The sequence below is a fragment of the Apodemus sylvaticus genome, chromosome 23 (genome assembly GCF_947179515.1).
Source record: "Apodemus sylvaticus chromosome 23, mApoSyl1.1, whole genome shotgun sequence".
Classification (NCBI taxonomy): domain Eukaryota; kingdom Metazoa; phylum Chordata; class Mammalia; order Rodentia; family Muridae; genus Apodemus; species Apodemus sylvaticus.
The window spans coordinates 38,388,362-38,406,474 of record NC_067494.1 but is presented as its reverse complement, the minus strand read 5'-3'; positions in this window follow the sequence as shown (position 1 = coordinate 38,406,474).

Sequence of the window (18,113 nt, the reverse complement as noted above, 5' to 3'; positions counted from 1 at the left end):
CAATGGCTGAATTAATGGTTCTTCATCTCTATAAACATCCTTAACCTTAAAAACATATCGAGTGGCCAAAGGTACTAGGTTACAGCTGGTTGTAATGAACAGCTACCGTGGGAAAAGGTGTTTTAAGAAACATCCTGTATGTTGCCTTATCGGCTCAAAAGTCATCATCAGTTACATGTTAAAGAGGAGGAGACATGGTTAGAAACTGCTTAAGAAATCACTGAGAACTCAAAGGAAACAGGAGTCAAGCCCAGGCTACTGTCATGTCCCCTCTAATTAGCCTCCTTCTCCCTGTTGGTCTATTCCTAACATCTTGAGCATGTATGTGCATAGAGATCATTGATGGTAATGTGCAAACAAGGAGGAAGTAGAGAAGAAGCTAAACCAAAATGCCTTATTTTGAATAGCTCTGAGTAAATACGAAATTTCAATCCTTCTGTTTATCGGGGGTGTGTAGTGCAATTCTTTGCATGGAGTCTTGTGCATTTGCATTTGGAAAGTTTTTGTTTGGTGATATAACTCCCTGTGGTTATAGGTCATAATGCTTCTGAGCCACTGATGATTTGTCAGTGTCTTAGTTGTGACTTCATTGCTGTGAACAGACATCATGACCAAGGTGACTCTTATAAAGGACAACATCTAATTGGGGCTGGCTTACAGTTCCAGACATTCAGTCCAGTATCATGGCAGGAAGCATGGCAGCAGGCAGGCAGACATGGTGCTGGAAGAGAGTTCTACATCTTGCTCTGAGGGGATCTAGGAGAAGGATCTCTTCTACACTGGGCAGAGCTTCAATATCGGAACCCTTCAAAGCCTGTCTACACAGTGAAACGCTTCCTCTAACAAGGCCACACCTACTAATAGCGCGAGGCCAAGCATGTTCAAACCACCACAGCCATTTATGTTCTATTTGGAGCATTTTAAAAGTTCTCAGACAACATTGCCAGGGGTGGTGCTATTTATGCTTCTTATTTATTTATTTATTTATTTATTCATTTTGCTGTCACTTACTCTCAAGAGGAAAGTACCAGAGCTGAGTCTGTGACAGGATGATGGTGAGGGAGATAAACTTTGTCTTTATCAGTTTTTCAAAATTTCAGTTCCCAAGGAAGGAGATTTGCTTTAATTAATGTGTCTCCTAGGAAATCTAAGGTCAAGTAGGGTAAGCTCATCACAGTCAGGACTGTCCCTAACTAATTACTGAGATGCTAAGGTAAAAATCATGTAAGTCAAACAATTTCACATTAATAATCAGATGGGTACCCCAATTATGTGTGTATTCAGACCTTGTCTTTCTGTTCATAATTTTTTGGGGATATTTTGTGATAGAACATTACAACCAAAAAAGAAAAATAATGCCTTCCTTAAGAAACACGGAAACTAGCTTCTTGTCACATTGTTAGCTGAGCAGATCTGTGCCAGTCTAGGCTCTATCTCCACCCCACCCCCAAAATCAGTCTACGATGCTTTCATCAAAATTTCTTTGTTTGTTTTTCTAGTTTAATCTTTAAGGCAGAAGTCAGGAGCTCATGCATTTAGTAAATGTTGTTTAGCGTGAAAGTGTGTCATAAGAAGATGCGATTCATTTCCATCCCTAAGTGCTTCTGTGCTTTGATATAACTTATGAAAGGACTTCATAGTAGAACTTTGCAGTTTTCAGTGTTGACTTGGCCTTTTGTGGATATTTAGACATGGACTTACACTGGTTAAAAAGAAAAGCTCGTGATAGAGTTCTTTGAGGTTTGGAAGGGTGTGGCTTTCTTTCATCTCATACAGTAATGCAGTTGAAGGATGGGAAATTATAGTTTTACATTTCTTATCTGCCTTCAGAAGCAAAATAAAAGACAAGTGCTATAAGAATAAACAGTAACATAATTTTATATAATAATTTATAAAGAACATATTAAAACCTCATATAGATGTACTGGGCCACAGAACAGGACTTAGCGAATTCAGTAAGGTTGAATTCAGATAAGTATCTTTCTTGCTCACAATGATACAAGTCTAGAAATCAGTAACAGAAGAGAATTGAACATTTGCAAACACACTAGAATTAAACAACTCCTTTCTTTTATAGCAACCAGGCCTTAGAGTATATAAAAAAGGAGGCGTGGAATAAATATTCGCAGAAATACAAATGGAGAAACAACTAACAGGCAGCTCAAGCATCTCCAAGAGGACAGTTTATAGTGAAAAATACCAGTACGAGCAAATGATAGATTTTAAATGAACATTACACCTCAAGTCAGTAGAGAAGAGGAAACAGAGGAAGCCTGGAGTCACCAGAGGAAAGAAGTAACATATATTAGAGCAGATATAAGTGAAAGAGAGATGAAAAATGCAGATAAGAAATCATAAAATATGGAGTATGATCTTAGTGTTCAGAACAGTTCATGAACACATATTGAATTAAGAAAAGGAGAATGAAGGATCATAACCAGTCTGAAATTGGTGCAGAAACATTGGATGATAACAAAGGCTCATGGGAGACACAGTGAACAGTTCTAAGTCAAAATGTTAGCATAGGAGAAATGGACAAAGACTAGATATAATCAACCTGCCAAGACCAGACTGTGAAGAGGTAATAGAAATCATCTCAGACCAATAACATGATTACCAAGAATGTTCCAGCATTGAAAATCCATCTCCAAAGTAAAACCAGGTAGTTTCATAAATAAATCCTACCAAATATTTAAGGAAGAGTTACTATCAATCTTTCTCAAAGTCAGCCAAGAATTTGAAGAGGGAGGTATGCTTCCAAATGTTATTTTATAAGGCCAGCTTCACACAAATAGAAGCAGATCAGGAAATACATGGAAATGAAATTATGCTCTCAAATCCTTGATAAAAAAAATGGTACGGAAGCCCCAGTCAAATGCTAACAAAGTGAGTTCAACAGCATATTAGAAAGATCATACACACTATGATCAAATGGGATTTACTCTTAGGATAAAAAGATGCTTCAGCGTATGGAAATCATTAAATGTGGTGTACCACATTAAGAGGATGAAGAATATAATTCACCTGATCATTCCAAATAGACACAGAAAAGCATTTTACAGAACTGAAAATCCTTTAATCGTGAAAAAAATCAACACCAGATTTAGAAGGAGTGTACATCAGTAAAATGAAGTGATACATTATTGTCCCTCAGATAATGTCAGATACCACAGAGAAAAGCTACAAGCTTCCCATTTAAGATCAGGAATAAGACAAGGGTTTGCATTCTTACTGCTTCCACTCAACATGGTAATGCAAAAACCCTAGTCAAAGCAACTAGGCAAGAAAAAAGGATTGAACTCAAACTACAGAGAAAAATTAAATCATCTTTGCTCATGGAAGTCTTTTATTTTTAAAAAATACTTTAAACTTGTTTTTTTCATCTAAATCCCTTCAACTAATAGATTAATTTAATAAAGTTACAAGATGCAAAACAACATGCAAAAATTAGCTACACCTCCAAAAGTATCCTGGAAGGAGTTAAAGAACATGGCAACATTTACAATTGTTTAAGAAAAATAGATTTGGCTAACTCTGTGAAATGTCTGTATGCTGAAAACTATAAAGCATTAATAAAACAATTTGAAATCACAAGTAAGTCATACTATATATGTATTCATGGACTGAAAGGATGGTTCTTGTTAAAATGTTTATACTGGCTCATGTGATCACCATATCAATCCATCCTTAGTACAATGCCATCAGTACTTTCATAGAAATAAAAAAAAATCCTAAATCTATATGTGACCATTCAGGGTCATGAGAGATCAAATCTATCAGAGGAACTAAGCAGGCAATCAGCCTTCCTGGTGGCAAACTGTATTACAAATAATTTTATAAAACTGGTACTGACATAAAACCAGATACATAGAATAATAGAACAAACATAGTCAGGAGATAATGTTGTATCCATGTGTTCGAACTTTCTTCCACAAGGGTGCCGAGAATATACAGTGAGGAAATGACAGTATCTTTACACGGCACTGGGACCACCAGATAACCATACAGAGAAGAATGAAATTGGATTTTTATCTCACTCTATGCACAAAAATTCAACTGAAAATAAGCCAAAGGCCTACATGTGGAGCCTGAAATGGTAAAACTTCTAAAAGAAATCCCTGGGAGAATGCTCCTTGACTTTGGTCTTGGCAATGATTTTTAAAAAATCATATACGATCCAGCCCACAAGTAACAAACCGGAAAATAAATGAGGGATACAAAAAACTTCGGTAGAGGAAAGACAATGATCATGTGGAAAAATACTTGATGGAATGGAAGATACCATTTCAACACAGAGACTGTGTTTATGGGGTGGAACCCAAAATACTTAGGGAATTCAAACAAATAACCTTCGTTTTGGAGAACAAAGAGTTCAGTTAAAAATGGACAAAAGATATGACTAGATAGATATTTATTAAAGGAGTATGTAACTAGTCAACAAGTATCACCATTAATCACTAAGGAAATGCAAATCAAAATCATTTGCATTATCATCTTGCTTATGCTGTGATGGCTGTGTTAATCATTGTGAGAGATCTCAAGCATTGGCCATAGTGGAGAAAAGGAAGTCTTTCCCCCATGTAAGAATGGAAAACATTGCAGCATCTATAGGAAGTTCTTCATCATACATAAAATAGAACGATGGTATGATCTGGCAAATACACCTCTGTAACGAGAAGCAATTAAATCAGTAAGTTTAAGAGGCTCCATCATTCTTAACAATCAACCCAGAAATGAGCCAAAAATCTATGGAGAGATGAACGAACAACAAAATTGCAATATACAGATAAAACCAAATCTATTCAAACACTATTCTGAGAAGGGCATCCTGTCACCAAATGTGGAATAAACCAGGCACAGACATACTGAATTATCTCATTTATAAATGTGGAATCTAAACACCGGAACCCACAGAAGTAGAGGGCAGAGCGGTGGTTGCCAGGGGCTAAGAGTTGGGGACACAAGGAGCTACAGGTCAAGTGCAAATAACCTTTGAATATAAAACGAGTAAGTTTGGAAGATTTAATTTATAGTTTGGTGACTTGAGCTAAAGATACAGTGTTGTTCAGTTGAAATTTGCTGAGAAAGTAGATCCTAAAATGTTCCCACCACATAAAACTGTAGTAATTCTGAGAGAGATGATAAGAGTGTTGATTAATTTGACAGGAGTAATGATTTTACTGTATAACAAATCACCACATTTTGTATTTTAAACATCTACAAATGTTGTTCGTCAATCGCTTTTCAATAATTCCAGAAAGAATTAGCCTATAATAACTAAACACCAATTGCTTCAACAATAGAAAGCCCCGTGCAGAATAAATTTTATGTTCTTTATTGAATGTCTCTCTGCCGTTTATCTGATTAGTTCCAGCTACTATTCTAAGTACTGGCATTTTCGCAATGAATAGAAGGAAAACCTACGGTGGTGACTTCCACTTGGAACAGAGGGCAAAGTGGGCAAACAAGATGTGCCCTTACCAGGGTGTGGCAAGTGCTTAAGTCATGATGATCCAGCTGAGAGGCATAAGGAATGAGCGATCAGATATGACAGCAGCTCGAGTCTTCGGCCCCAGAATTGATCAATGCTTCCACAAAACACTGCTCATAGTGACTCATGATTCAAAATTGCTCATAAAGATCTGCCTCTGGAGCCTTCTCATGGTTCTAGTTTTCCATTTCATGTCTGCAAACAGCTCATTGCTTCGTTTCTGTACTATGAATGCAACTGTAAGCCACTTTCAATCCCCTGCCTCGGAGGTCTTCCTACTCTAACCAGACCTATGACTCTCTCCAGCTCCCATGTAGCTGTCCTCCTGAGCCTTCCTTGGGTCTTCATCTAGAAACTTTCCTTGCCTTCCCTCAACATCCACCAAATCTCACTCCTGTTTTCATTCCCTTTTATTTGTGGTTCTGATCCAGGAAGCACCATTTCTGCACAGCACACTCTTACCAACCCACAAATAGCATCCAAAGGAATCTCCCTGCGCTCCTCTACGTGAGAGATTTGGAGACACGGGAATTCTAATTTAGAAATACATTAACATACAGGCGAGAGGGGATGTCTTCACATGCTCTGACTTCCAGTGGTGACTTGAAGATGTGGGTTGTAAGTTACAACGCATATCCCTGGGCCATTGCATGTAGATTGTATTAGCCATCCAGCCCGAACATATCTAAGATTGTTTTCTCTGTTATGTTTTCCAAAACATTCTGAAAGCATATAAATGCATGAAAATATTTTGTAATTTAATGTAATTAGCACCCTAATTTATTAATGTACAATTTATTAATGTGCAGTGTGTGTGCAAAGCACCCACATGTGCACATGAACACCCTCATATAGGTGTGTGTATGAGTACTGGATGGTTCTTGCCCAGTGTGCCTGTGGCGACCAGAGGACAATCACTGGTGTTCTCCTTGTATGCTGTCTTGTTTGTAATAAAGTGTCTCCTGTTTACCAATGAGTATGTGAGACTAGCTGGCCCACATGCCTCCAGTGATCTTCCTGTTCCCGCATTCCACCTTGCAGCAGGAACATAGGGACTGCAGACGTGTGCTAACCTATCTGACTTTTACACGCATCCCGAGGATCTAAACTCTGGTCCTTGTCCTTATAAGACAAGTGCTTAGCCCACCGAACCATCTCCCCGCACCTCTCCACCATACTTAAGACGAACACATAGAAGAAGTTTTTAACTATATCTCCTTTTTTTATCCCTTGTCCTTTCTTTCTTGAATTTCTAGGTTTTGGAGCTTGAAACATTCTGCACTGATCTAATTTTATATTCTCCACGTTAGCCACCTCTTTCTCTTTTGTTCTACCTTCTGGGAGATTATTTTTTAAAGGCTTTTTTTCCATCATTTCTTTCCCCGTATTTTCTAATTATATGCCATATTTTAAGATCTAGAACACTTTTCTCCATTGAGTATTAATTTTATAGTTTAATGATTTATTTGATGGATTTATGTCTTCTCACACCCCAAGGATGCCATTTTAGAAGTGTTCACCCTGTCTCCATCTGGACTTGTTTGTTTTGTCTCTGTCCACTGTTGGTGTCTCAGCCTGCATAGGATGTTTGGTGATCCTGTCTGTTCAGATACAAGGTAAGGCACAGAGATCGGGACCTTCCTCGTTAGTGTCCCACACTTCAGGGAACTAGACTGGAAGTGTGCCTTTTTTTTTTTTTTTTTAGATGATTGCACAGAACGCTAATGTTTTTTCTTGATTTCTTCTATCCCTTGGAGGGGGATACATCTGATACATCTTACCTGTCAAATACAAGCTTCTCTGTTCTCTCCCTATCCTGGAAGACAATGTGAGAAGGTCCTTGCACTGCTGGTGGCTTGTTTCTGTTTCTGAGATGGCTACTACTGTGACCTCAGTCATCTCTATGAATCCAGAGAATAATCCAATTTTAATTCTTTCAAAGAGTATCTTTTCAATTCCTCTGCCAACATAGAAAGGTGGTTGCTGGACAAAGAATTTCATGCTAAACATAGTTTGGTTTTGGTTTTTCTTTTCAGGGCACTGGAGTTCAGGTTCCAATGAGGTTTTTGATAAGACAACAGATTAATCCCTATTTCTGTGACCCAACATCTGCCAATGGGACATGCCCACTTTGAGTGGACCGATGAGACTGTGTCTGTGAGCAGCACGGAGTCTTGGGGGTTCTCAGTGGGCCTGTCCTTCTCAAGACTTTCGTTTCTCTAGACCTCCAAGAAATATGGCTTGTGCTGCTTTTCCAACCTTTCCCATTTTGTTTTCTTTATTCTTATTCATAATTCTCTCGCTGTTTTTGCCTCCTGAGCTGACCAGTTTCCTTCCAATCATTTCTCATCTCATTCTCTTTTTATTCCCCCTTTCCTGGGTATAAGGACAACCTTACCTTTCAGTCATTCCAAAATTCTGTCTTTAAAGTTGTTTTCCTATGACCAGATCTTACTTGTTTCCCTGTCTTTTTTCCCTACTTGTCTTTTGCCTGTGTGTATATGGCCATATATGTGCCCAAGAGCACACATGTATAATGGTGCTCATGCTTGAGTATGCATGTTTATGTGAAGGCCAGAGGCCAACCTCAGATGTCACCTATCTTCTTTGTTGGTCCCATCTCTCTCATTGGCCTAGACCTGCTGGATTCAGCCAGACTGGATGACCAGGGATTCACTGGATTCTGCTTTTCTACCATTGGGATTACAAGTCCATATGACCATGCCTGGATGTCTTACCTGTTTTGGGTATCAAGCTCAGATCCTCATGCACAGCCCATAGCAAGCGTTTTACCAGCTGAGCTATCTCCCAGCTTCCATTGTGTGTGTGTGTGTGTGTGTGTGTGTGTTTTCTATACTCTTATTATTTTGTATCCAAGTATGCTAATGAAGCTATTGTGTTTCTCTGACTTCTTTGGTTTCTTTACTCCTGCTTATTCATGACTTATCTAGGTTTTTCTCTTTCCCTCTTCTTTCTTTCTCAAGCTGCTTAGGAAGAATTATTAAATGAGGCAAAGTACCCTATGCCCTCTTTCCCTCTTGGTCCTGAACACAGACAGAGCTGGGGCCAGGCAGCTTCAGTGGAATAGGGAGGTGGCATTTAAACTCCGAGGTCACCACAATGAGGGCCATGTGTCCCAGCAAATTCCAAACTCTGACTGTTGCATGAAGCTATGATGGCTTTTAGCACCTGTCAGCTCATGACTCTGATGCTCACAGAGGATGATGATGATCAGTTACTCCGATGATCAATGAGGAGCAAAGGATTTGATGTTGTAGACTCTGGATTAGGCTTCCTGATTCAGGCTCAACCTCACCGCTGTTCCTGGGGTTGGAATGACCATGCTGTCATTTTGGGATGCCAACGCTCTGTGCCATTTCTTCCGAAGAGCCTGATGTTTTTACTCATACTGACAAATGAATGGGATGCTTTATTTTTTTTTATCAGGGTTTCCTGTTATCTCGACACTAATTCTTATTGGTTTTAGATGGATTGCCCTGGACTGTAGGCATAAGGTCTTTTCCTGCTTGCCTTTTTACCGACGGGGTGGACATTCTCAGACACCGGTGGAAGCCTGACTCCATGTGCAATAAGGAATTTACCGTTTAATCCTATTAGTATCTCCACTGAGCCTTTCTCAGCAGCTGCTACCATAACTCCTGCCATTAGGGCTCTGACCCCATAGCTAATGAATTTCTTTCTCTTTCTACATCATTTCACAGGGAAAAAAAAAGAGATGATTCATTCTTACTGTAAATCTTAACAACTTCAGCATATTTTTCTTCCCTTTCACATTAACTGAGAGGAAGGACATCATAGCCTATGCTTGCAGTATCTGAACAGTGACTTTCAGACTTAGGTGCTTTGTCTGAACATAAGCACTGAGAGGCTCTGGCTGTCTATCTGCTCCATGTATCAGGAGTGGGTGCTATACACAGGGAGTGTTATGGTGATTTGAACAGAGGCTATCACCCGCAGACTTAGGGATTAAACACTTGGTTCCCAGTTGGGGAGGCTGGGTTGGTTCCCAGAGGTTGTGTGAAGGTGCAGCCCCCATAGAGTAGGTTTGTCACAGAGAGCGTGGTCTATACGAGTTTAAAACCCTGCTTCAGGTCCAGTTCACTCTCTGCTGCTTTTTCCATGGTTAAAGATGTGCTATTTCAGCTGAGAACTCCTGCCGCCATGCCTGCCATGGTGCTTAATCACAGCAATGGAATCTCACCAATGCAGTGGGCATGATGGGCAAGATAGGGAACACAAGGCTGAGCGCTGGGTCTCAAGTCAAATCCTACGAACCTGTTTGCTTCTGAATGTTTCAAAGATTTCTGGACCACGTCTTCTCAAATGTAACTGAAATTGTGCAAAATATAAAATGGTCTGCTATAACATATATAATTGCATTTTACAAAATCTCCTGTGGCTCTACTTCTGATTTTCTGATTTCCCCCTCCCGTTTTAGTAAGTAATTTCCAAAATAGTAATTCCTTCAGACATAGGGAAGAGTAGATGGCTCTTCCTTTCCCTGATTTGTGTATCGTATTGCTGGTCTTCCACTCACAAACAAGAGGGTAGCTTGAAAAAAACATATTTTTTTTTAACCTAGCTTCCTATGGTATAGTAATCATAAACAATTTCCCGTGATAGCATTTTCTAGGGAAAATTATTACTGACATATTCTTGGAGTCAGGGGAAAATCATCTCCAATATAGCCCAGGCTCTTCCATTGCTTCAAACTAGGCAGTGAAGAAGGGAAGTCCCACACAGAGGGTGTCTTGGTGTATGCCAGTGGGAAGGGACGCATCTGCAGTGAGATGCTGGCTTGTTGATTCATCTGTGGAATTCAAATTTCCACTGATCTCCTGGGGCTGACAAGCATAACTTGAAAATGAGGGCACTATGTTTTGATCAGCTACAGAATAAATAAGGAGCTGAAATCAGTTGTTTGAAGGAAATATGACTACGGGGTGTGCGTTTGATCAGCAATCTTCAGATTTTTAGGTGAAAAGCAAGTTAACTTGCATAAAACTCCTTGTTTGCTCTTTGTAAACTTTTCTTCTTCTTAAAGAGTAGCAATATTCTTCACAGTGAGGTTGGGAAACTTATTAGGAGTTTAACCTCTGGTAATCCAGATAAGTGACCTGTCCCAAGAGGTTTGCTATGGCTTCCTTCTCAGAGAACCCAACCTTTAAAAACAAAACAAAACACCCTGTGTGTTGGGGGAAGGGATACGCCACAGTGCATGTGTGGAGGCCAAAGGACAACCTAGGGTCAGTCCTCACCTTACACATCATTTCTGGAGGGTCTTTTGTTGTTAGTGGCTTTATATGCCAGACCAACAGGCCTACAAGCTTTGGGGTACCGTTCTGTCTTCACCCTACACGTTGACAGCAGGACATTGGGGTGATAGATGTGTGCTACCATGCTTAGAATCACATGACCTCTAGGGACTCGGACTCAGGTTGGGTTCTGGGGTGCAGATTCAGGTTCCCATTCTTACATGGCAAACACTATCCAGTAAGCTGTTTTCTTAACCAGAGAACCACACCCTTTAAGCTCTCAAAGGGTCGTGTTGTGCTTTCATCGAAGCCTCCACTCAGCAGGACTTCCCTTCTGAAGTCAGTGAAGGAGCAGGAGGCAGTGAGCTGTATTCAGTAGTAAAGAAAAAGGAAATCATCAAATCTTCAGGAAACAAGGAGACCTAGGCTCAGAGGGACACATGGACTATTCTCTCTCTCTCTCTCTCTCTCCATCTCTCATTCAACTGTCAGTTTATGACTGTTCAATATGGTTACCTAGCTGGGAGTAAACATGTACAGAAGCAAAGAAACTAGCAAGGGGTCGTTAGAAGGGGAGAGCAGATGCCTTAAGGATGCAGAGTAAGGAATGTAAATCAAGAGAAGATGATTTACTTTAAGATGGATCTGGAAGACTGGGAGTAAAGGGGTACAGCATGGCCAGGTGGCAGGACGGGGTGGGGGTGGGGTAGAAAGAGGGTGTGACCACTACCAGGACATATTAAATACTACAAGCAAACCTTTTATTATGTAAGTTAACTAAAATATACAAACTGTTTAAAGTGTGTGTGTGGGGGGGGGGCATGCATTAAGGCCAAAGGAGAGAGAAGACTGAATGTGGATTCCAGGGGTGCACAATTAAAGACACTTCTGTCTCCCGTTTCTGTGAACTTGCATCTTCTTCCTCAGTTTCCCTTCTTCGATTCTTGTAGTCACGGAATGCCCTCTGGCGGCCCTTTGTTAAAGTCACGTGCCTGTGTGGTGACAGAAAAGAGACACAAGGAGGAGAGAGAGAGACAGAGAGACAGAGACAGAGACAGAGACAGAGAGAGAGCTCCTATTTGAACTCTGGTGAAATTGTCTTAATCTGATTCAATAGAAAATAAAACAAAGCAAAACCCTGTGTCTACATTCTAGAACCTTCTTCAATCGCGGTGTTGGTAGACTATGAGAAAAGAGAGGCAAACCAAACAAATCTCCTTTTCAGACTGAATATCAGATCTCCAGGCCTCCAAACTGGACAGATTCTATTCTTCAACCTGACGGCACTCTTGGACAGTGGCTTGCCAGATTCGGTCCTCATGCATGTTTACCGTGGTATTCTAGCTGTGGGCACTTTCAAGAGCACCACCATAGCCGTGTACAAGTTTAGATTTTCTAGCATGTAGATGCCCAGGGGGAGAGATACCTAGCTTCCCAAGGCAAGTCAGAGGAGCAGGCTGCTAGCAGGTGAAGTGTCCTTAGAGGGACACCAGGGACAAAGATGGCCCTTGTTAGCTACCCTGTCGCCAGTCTCTGCCTGTCACTGTCCTACACAGAGATCGGAAAGCCAAACGCCATCTCTGCCTGGCGTTGGATTTGCTCTCTCTCCCTTGCCGCTCTCGTCAAGTGGCTCGAAATGCTGACACAGTGGAGATCTCGAAATAAGTGATTTATAGCTAAAATGGCCCTCTGCAGTGAAAGGTCTATGAGAGACGGGAGAATTTATTTGCTGAGTTACTATGCAAATTTCACAATTAAATCTTAACTCAGCTCCAGGGGGACAACCAAGGATTATGGAAGGAAAGGAGCTTTGACTGGATTTTCTAAAGTGGGGAAGAGAGGTGCCAAGAAGCAGTCCCATAACCCTCCCGTTCCTTAGCTCAGCTCGGTGCTGGTCTCGGTGGGAATCACGATGGAGAGGAAATAGAACAGGGGAGGTGGAATCAGGGAAATGCAAAGAAACCTACTTTCTTATTTGTAAAGCTGAATTAATGATTTTTTTTTCACATATATGCATCGCTGCAGTGTGCTGTCCAGGGGGAAAAGCAAGTGGAGGTGCAGAGTCTATTCACGAATTCCTTTATTCCTCCCTCTGAGCCCTGGTCCCCGGTTCCTTCTTTCTGTAGCTTTCTCAGACTGTTGTGGGAAGCGGGAGTGGAGCTTCCGGTTTCTCATCTACCCCTTTCTCCTGCCCCTCCTGCCGCCTCGGCTCTCTCTTAGCTCTGCAGTTCTAGTGAGACTCCTGTTTGACAGGCAGTCTCCTGGGTGTCTCCACTGAAAAGGCCAAAGCTCCCAGTGCAGCTAAAATTCCTTCCTCGCCTTTAAACAGCTACTCCTTCCCCTGGACTGAATGCAAATAGCAGTGTGTCAGGGCTTCATTGCCCCTCCAGGCTCCTGATGCTTTTCTTAGCAGCAGATGACTGTCTTCTGGGCAAGGCTGTTAATAGACACTCCTGCGACCCCGGCCTGTGGATGAATGACCATTAGGCTTCGTCAGAGCCCATTCCCCGTGGTCATTAAGTCCGTCTGAGTCTTCTGCCTCCTGGAAGAGGACAGCCCCTCCCTCTTTCCCCTACATTCAGCTGAACGTGCTGAATGCTCTGGCTTGTTCTTGCTAGCTGATAATGAACAGTGCTGTGATAATATCATAGCATATTATTACCGGCTCATCCTAAGGAGGAAGCTTATTTCCTCTCGTAGCAAAAAGTGAGTGCGGCAGGCAGCACCCATAAGCAGGCTAGCCATCTAGAGCTACTAAGTAGGTACGGCGCACCTTCTCTAGAAAATCTTCGAAGCCAGGTTAAAAATTCCCCTGATTCCCATGTTAATCAGTGTTCTGTTAATATAACAGAAGCCAAGTACCCTAAATCAATAATCATTTAAATAGCAATGGCTTCTTTTGATTCATGGTGTTTGTCTATGGTCTTGGCCATATTGCTTCAAGGCAGACTCCTTTTTGGAAACGCATCACACAAAACTACTTAGATCAGAGTAGCCTGGAAGAAGAGAGCAAGGCGTAGCAAGATTCTGATAGTGACTGCAAGGTCCTAAGTTTGATGGCCTAGCTTCTTCTACCAGGTGCCACCATTTGATTGTTCCGTCTTCCTCCCCCAATACACACACACTAGTGTGCATACTGGAGGTCAGCCCTTTCATACATGTGTATGAAACATACGGGCTTTAGGCTGACACGTGCGCAAATCATAACAAGTCCCAAGAACTTATTTGAACTTTCTTTCCCTAAATCTTGATTGAGATCCATCATAGTGAAGTCAGTCCTGGGAGCTGGGCGAGCTAAGGGCTCTGGAGTGCATCTGGGTGCTTCCATTGTACCTCGGAAAGCTGAGATCAGACAGAAAATATCCCCCCCCCAAAAAAAAACCCAGCAAAAAATCAATAGAAAGATAAGAACAAGATTTTCTTTATCATTGTTTGTGTTTTTCTACCTAGCCACCTAGCTCTTTCTATCCATTATCTGTCTATCTATCTACCTATCTCTCTGTGCTTGCAAGCACATTTGGGTTGACATGTGTAAGCCCCGTGGCACACCTGTGTGTGGTAGGAGGACAACATGCAGGAATTGGTTTTCCCCTTCCGTCCCCCGGGCACCAGGAATTGAACTCAGATGGTCATGCTTGACAGCAAGCACCTTTACCTGCTGAAACGTTTCGTTGGCCCACATTTTTTTCTTTATCTTACTATCCTGCAGACTAAGATAGAGTCAAATAAAAGTGTCCTCACTTTCCAGGAACTGTGAACTTTCCTGGCTTAGTTGTATCTCAGAATAGGTGGTGTGTGTTCCTAAATTCTTCCTTCTCCTCCTTCTCCTTCTCCTTCTCCTTTTTCTCCTCCTTCTCCTTCTTCTTCTCCTCTTCCTCCTCCTCCTTTCTTCCTCTTCCTTCTCTTCCTCCTTCTTTTTCTCCTCTTCTTCTTCCTCCTCCTCCTCATTATTATTATTATTATTATTATTATTATTATGTGTACATGTGGGTATACATGTTCTCACATGTGTGTTTGTAGACATATGTGTACATGTATGAAAATCATAGGTAGATGTCCAATAACTTTCTCTATCACTCACCTTAAATAGCAAGGCAAAGTCTAACATGTGAATTTCCTCACCACTTCAGGCAGTGTAGCTCTAGAGGTCTCTCATGTGATTTAACCAGATGTGATTAAAACGGGGTCATCATACCCACCTGGCATTTACACGCGTGCTCGGGACCCAGTCTCTGGTTCTCATGCTTTGTGACAAGTGCTGCATACACTGAGCCATCTCTGCAGACTCCACGTTTTATTTTAATAGTAAAACCAAGTTTTTCTTTTTTGAAAGACAAGGTTACTTTGCAAAAAAATTGATAGAGTGTATCCAAATTGACAGTGATAGTAAGCTGATATTAGTCTTATACTGAGTAACACTAGCCCTCTGGGGGATGGTTTGGAGTAATAATGTCAGATCATCATTACAAACAGACCCCACACTACAAAAATACAAGTTTCTTCTTTTAAAAAAAAATGAGTTTTTCCCTAGTATTGCTTTGATATTGAAAAAAAAAAGTGTGATTGTCCCCTGCAAGTCTATGACTGGGGACTTCATTTTGCTATAAAGAAGTTACATATGTTAACAACAAAGATATTAAAGTCTGAGCACATGGCAAAGCCACCTGTTTTGCTGTTTATCTATATTCTACCTCCGCTGGCTGAGTCATTTTGCCAAAGTGCTTTCTAAGTGTCCTACTTGCTGCTTTTGCAGGTCCTTTGAGGCAGATGAGAGACAGTCTATAAGAAGGTTATTTGAAATTTGTATGTATTAGTGCATATTTTTAATTATAACATAAACCCCCTAATTTTAACTACCAAATGAGTAAAAAAAAAAAAGATATGAAGATAGTTTCAGATCTTCTGACAGATAAATGCCAATGGTGACAAATTCAGTCACAATAGCAGGAATCTTTGACTTCCATTGTAAATAAAAAGGACCTTAGAGATCTTCCCTTCTTGAGAGCTAGTCTCTCATTTCAGCATTCTCTGTGGTGTGGCAAACTCCTCTCCTAAAGACCATCCCATGACAGAGAACTTTCTGGTCTCATGCAACCCATGGGTGCAGGTACATTGAATTATCAGTTTTTACATAGAGCTTCCAAACAACCGTTTTGTTTATCTAGTTGACCTCTCTAACACAGAGCGACTTTCCTATCACATTTGTTTGCTCCTTGGCCACACACTACATGTCAGGCATTGTTCTGGAGACTAAGGATAGATCGGGAATAAGACAGAATTCATGTCCTTGGGTAATTTATATGCCAATAGAAGAGGACGCTGCAACAAAGCAAGACATTGAGAAAGGAAGACAGAATTATAATGCTCTTTAGACAGTGAAGGCAGAGGTAGGGGTCGGCCAGGCTGCCAGAGGTGTTTTATGTTTAAATAATAATGTTTAGAGAAAGTGATGCATTAGCAAGACTAGGAGAGATGTGCTGGCTATGCAGAGTGCTTTGGAGAATCCCATGTTAGGAAAGAAAAAGCGTTAGAAAAATAACACACCTCATTCAATAGCAATGGCTTGAGAGTGCAAGTCAGAAAAAGCCAAGTTGGTACAGATGGGCAAAAGTTTGAGGCAGGGAAGGGGTGGGGAAGGTCAGCGCAGGCCCTGCACAGAGAAGTGTAAAATCTGACACGCTTAAAAAGGACCACTTTGGTACCTGAGTTTGAAATAGACTCAGCTAAGGAATGTGGGTCAGTCACAAGTGGAGGAGGAAGACAGGTTTAGAAGCCATTGGAAGAAGAGAGGTGCTGATAGAAAGGTTGAGAATTGGATAGATTCTGAGAACAGAGCCACAAGGGTGTGCTGGGAGATGAGGGGAGGGGCGGATGTTTAGGCTGAGGAAACGAAAGGAAGGAATCGCCAAGTGTCCTGGCTGGTTTTGTGTGTCAACTTGACACAGGCTGGAGTTATCACAGAGGAAGGAGCTTCAGTTGGGGAAGTGCCTCCATGAGATCCAGCTGTGGGGCATTTTCTCAGTTAGTGATCAAGGGGGGAGGGCCACTTGTGGGTGGTGCCATCCCTGGGCTGGTGTTCTTGGGTTCTATAAGAGAGCAGGCTGAGCAAGCCAGGGGAAGCAAGCCAGTAAGAAACATCCCTCCATGGCCTCTGCATCAGCTCCTGCTTCCTGACCTGCTTGAGTTCCAGTCCTGACTTCCTTTGGTGATGAACAGCAGTGTAGAAGTATAAACTGAATAAACCCTTTCCTCCCCAACTTGCTTCTTGGTCATGATGTTTGTACAGGAATAGAAACCCTGACTGAGACACCAAGTAACTTGGATGACAAGGCCTGCGAGTGAAACTTATTATAGGAAATTCGGTTCTGGCCATGCCTAGCCTATGTCACTTTAAATATGTGAAGCCTGTGGTCACACCAAGGTAATAATGAAGCAGTCACTTTGACTACAGTGGACATATGTGTTTCTTAAACAAGCTTGCAATGTCACACAAGAACCACAGACTTAAGGGGGAAATTGATATTCAGATATTTTCATTAATACACCAAAAACAAAATAAAGTTTAACACGTGTATTCTGTGCTCACATGTAGGATGGGACATGGTGAGAGGCAACCCACAGGGGTGTGGTTCATTGTCCTTGATTAAACATAGGCACTGAATGTCACAGACAAGCCACGTTCAGTAGGCTCAGAATCTGGAGCATAGTTTCCTGTCTATCAGAAGAAAGTCTTTCAAGGCAACGTTTATAACAGATACCTGTGTTATCAAAACTAGAGAGTTAATGCTCTGTGTGCCCTATTTCTTTAATTAGCTTTGCTCCATGGCTGGAAGTTCTTTTATGGATCTGAAACTGTAGCCCTGTTTTTGAAACCAGAAAACCATCACTAGCATCTAAAGAAGACACTAGATCTAGCAATTTTTATTGAAGATTTTTTTTTTTTGAACAGACGGGCTTTCTCTCCTGTATTTTGAATCAGGGCACATTCAAAGATGTGATTCTGAGATGTTCAACCTATGCCTGATTTTTGTCTTTTGTTTTGTTTTCTTCTTTTTGAGTTCTGTTTTGATGATAAAGTTATCAAACGTGAAAGAATTATAAAGCACACGGCCTCGTGGGTTAACTTATCCTGGCTGGGAGCCTCAGCGGCTGGTAGGTCTTTGAGGTGAAGGCATAAAGACCCTGAACAGTGATGTTGAACTGAAGGTGGCTTTCTGCTTCTCAGGGACCCAACTGAGTATCTACAAATGCAAAATGCACACTTAAGCTCAAATAGTTTCCCAGTACATCGCCTTCATAAGACAAGCACCCCATTTCAGTACAAGGCTATGGAGGACTTAACTGTA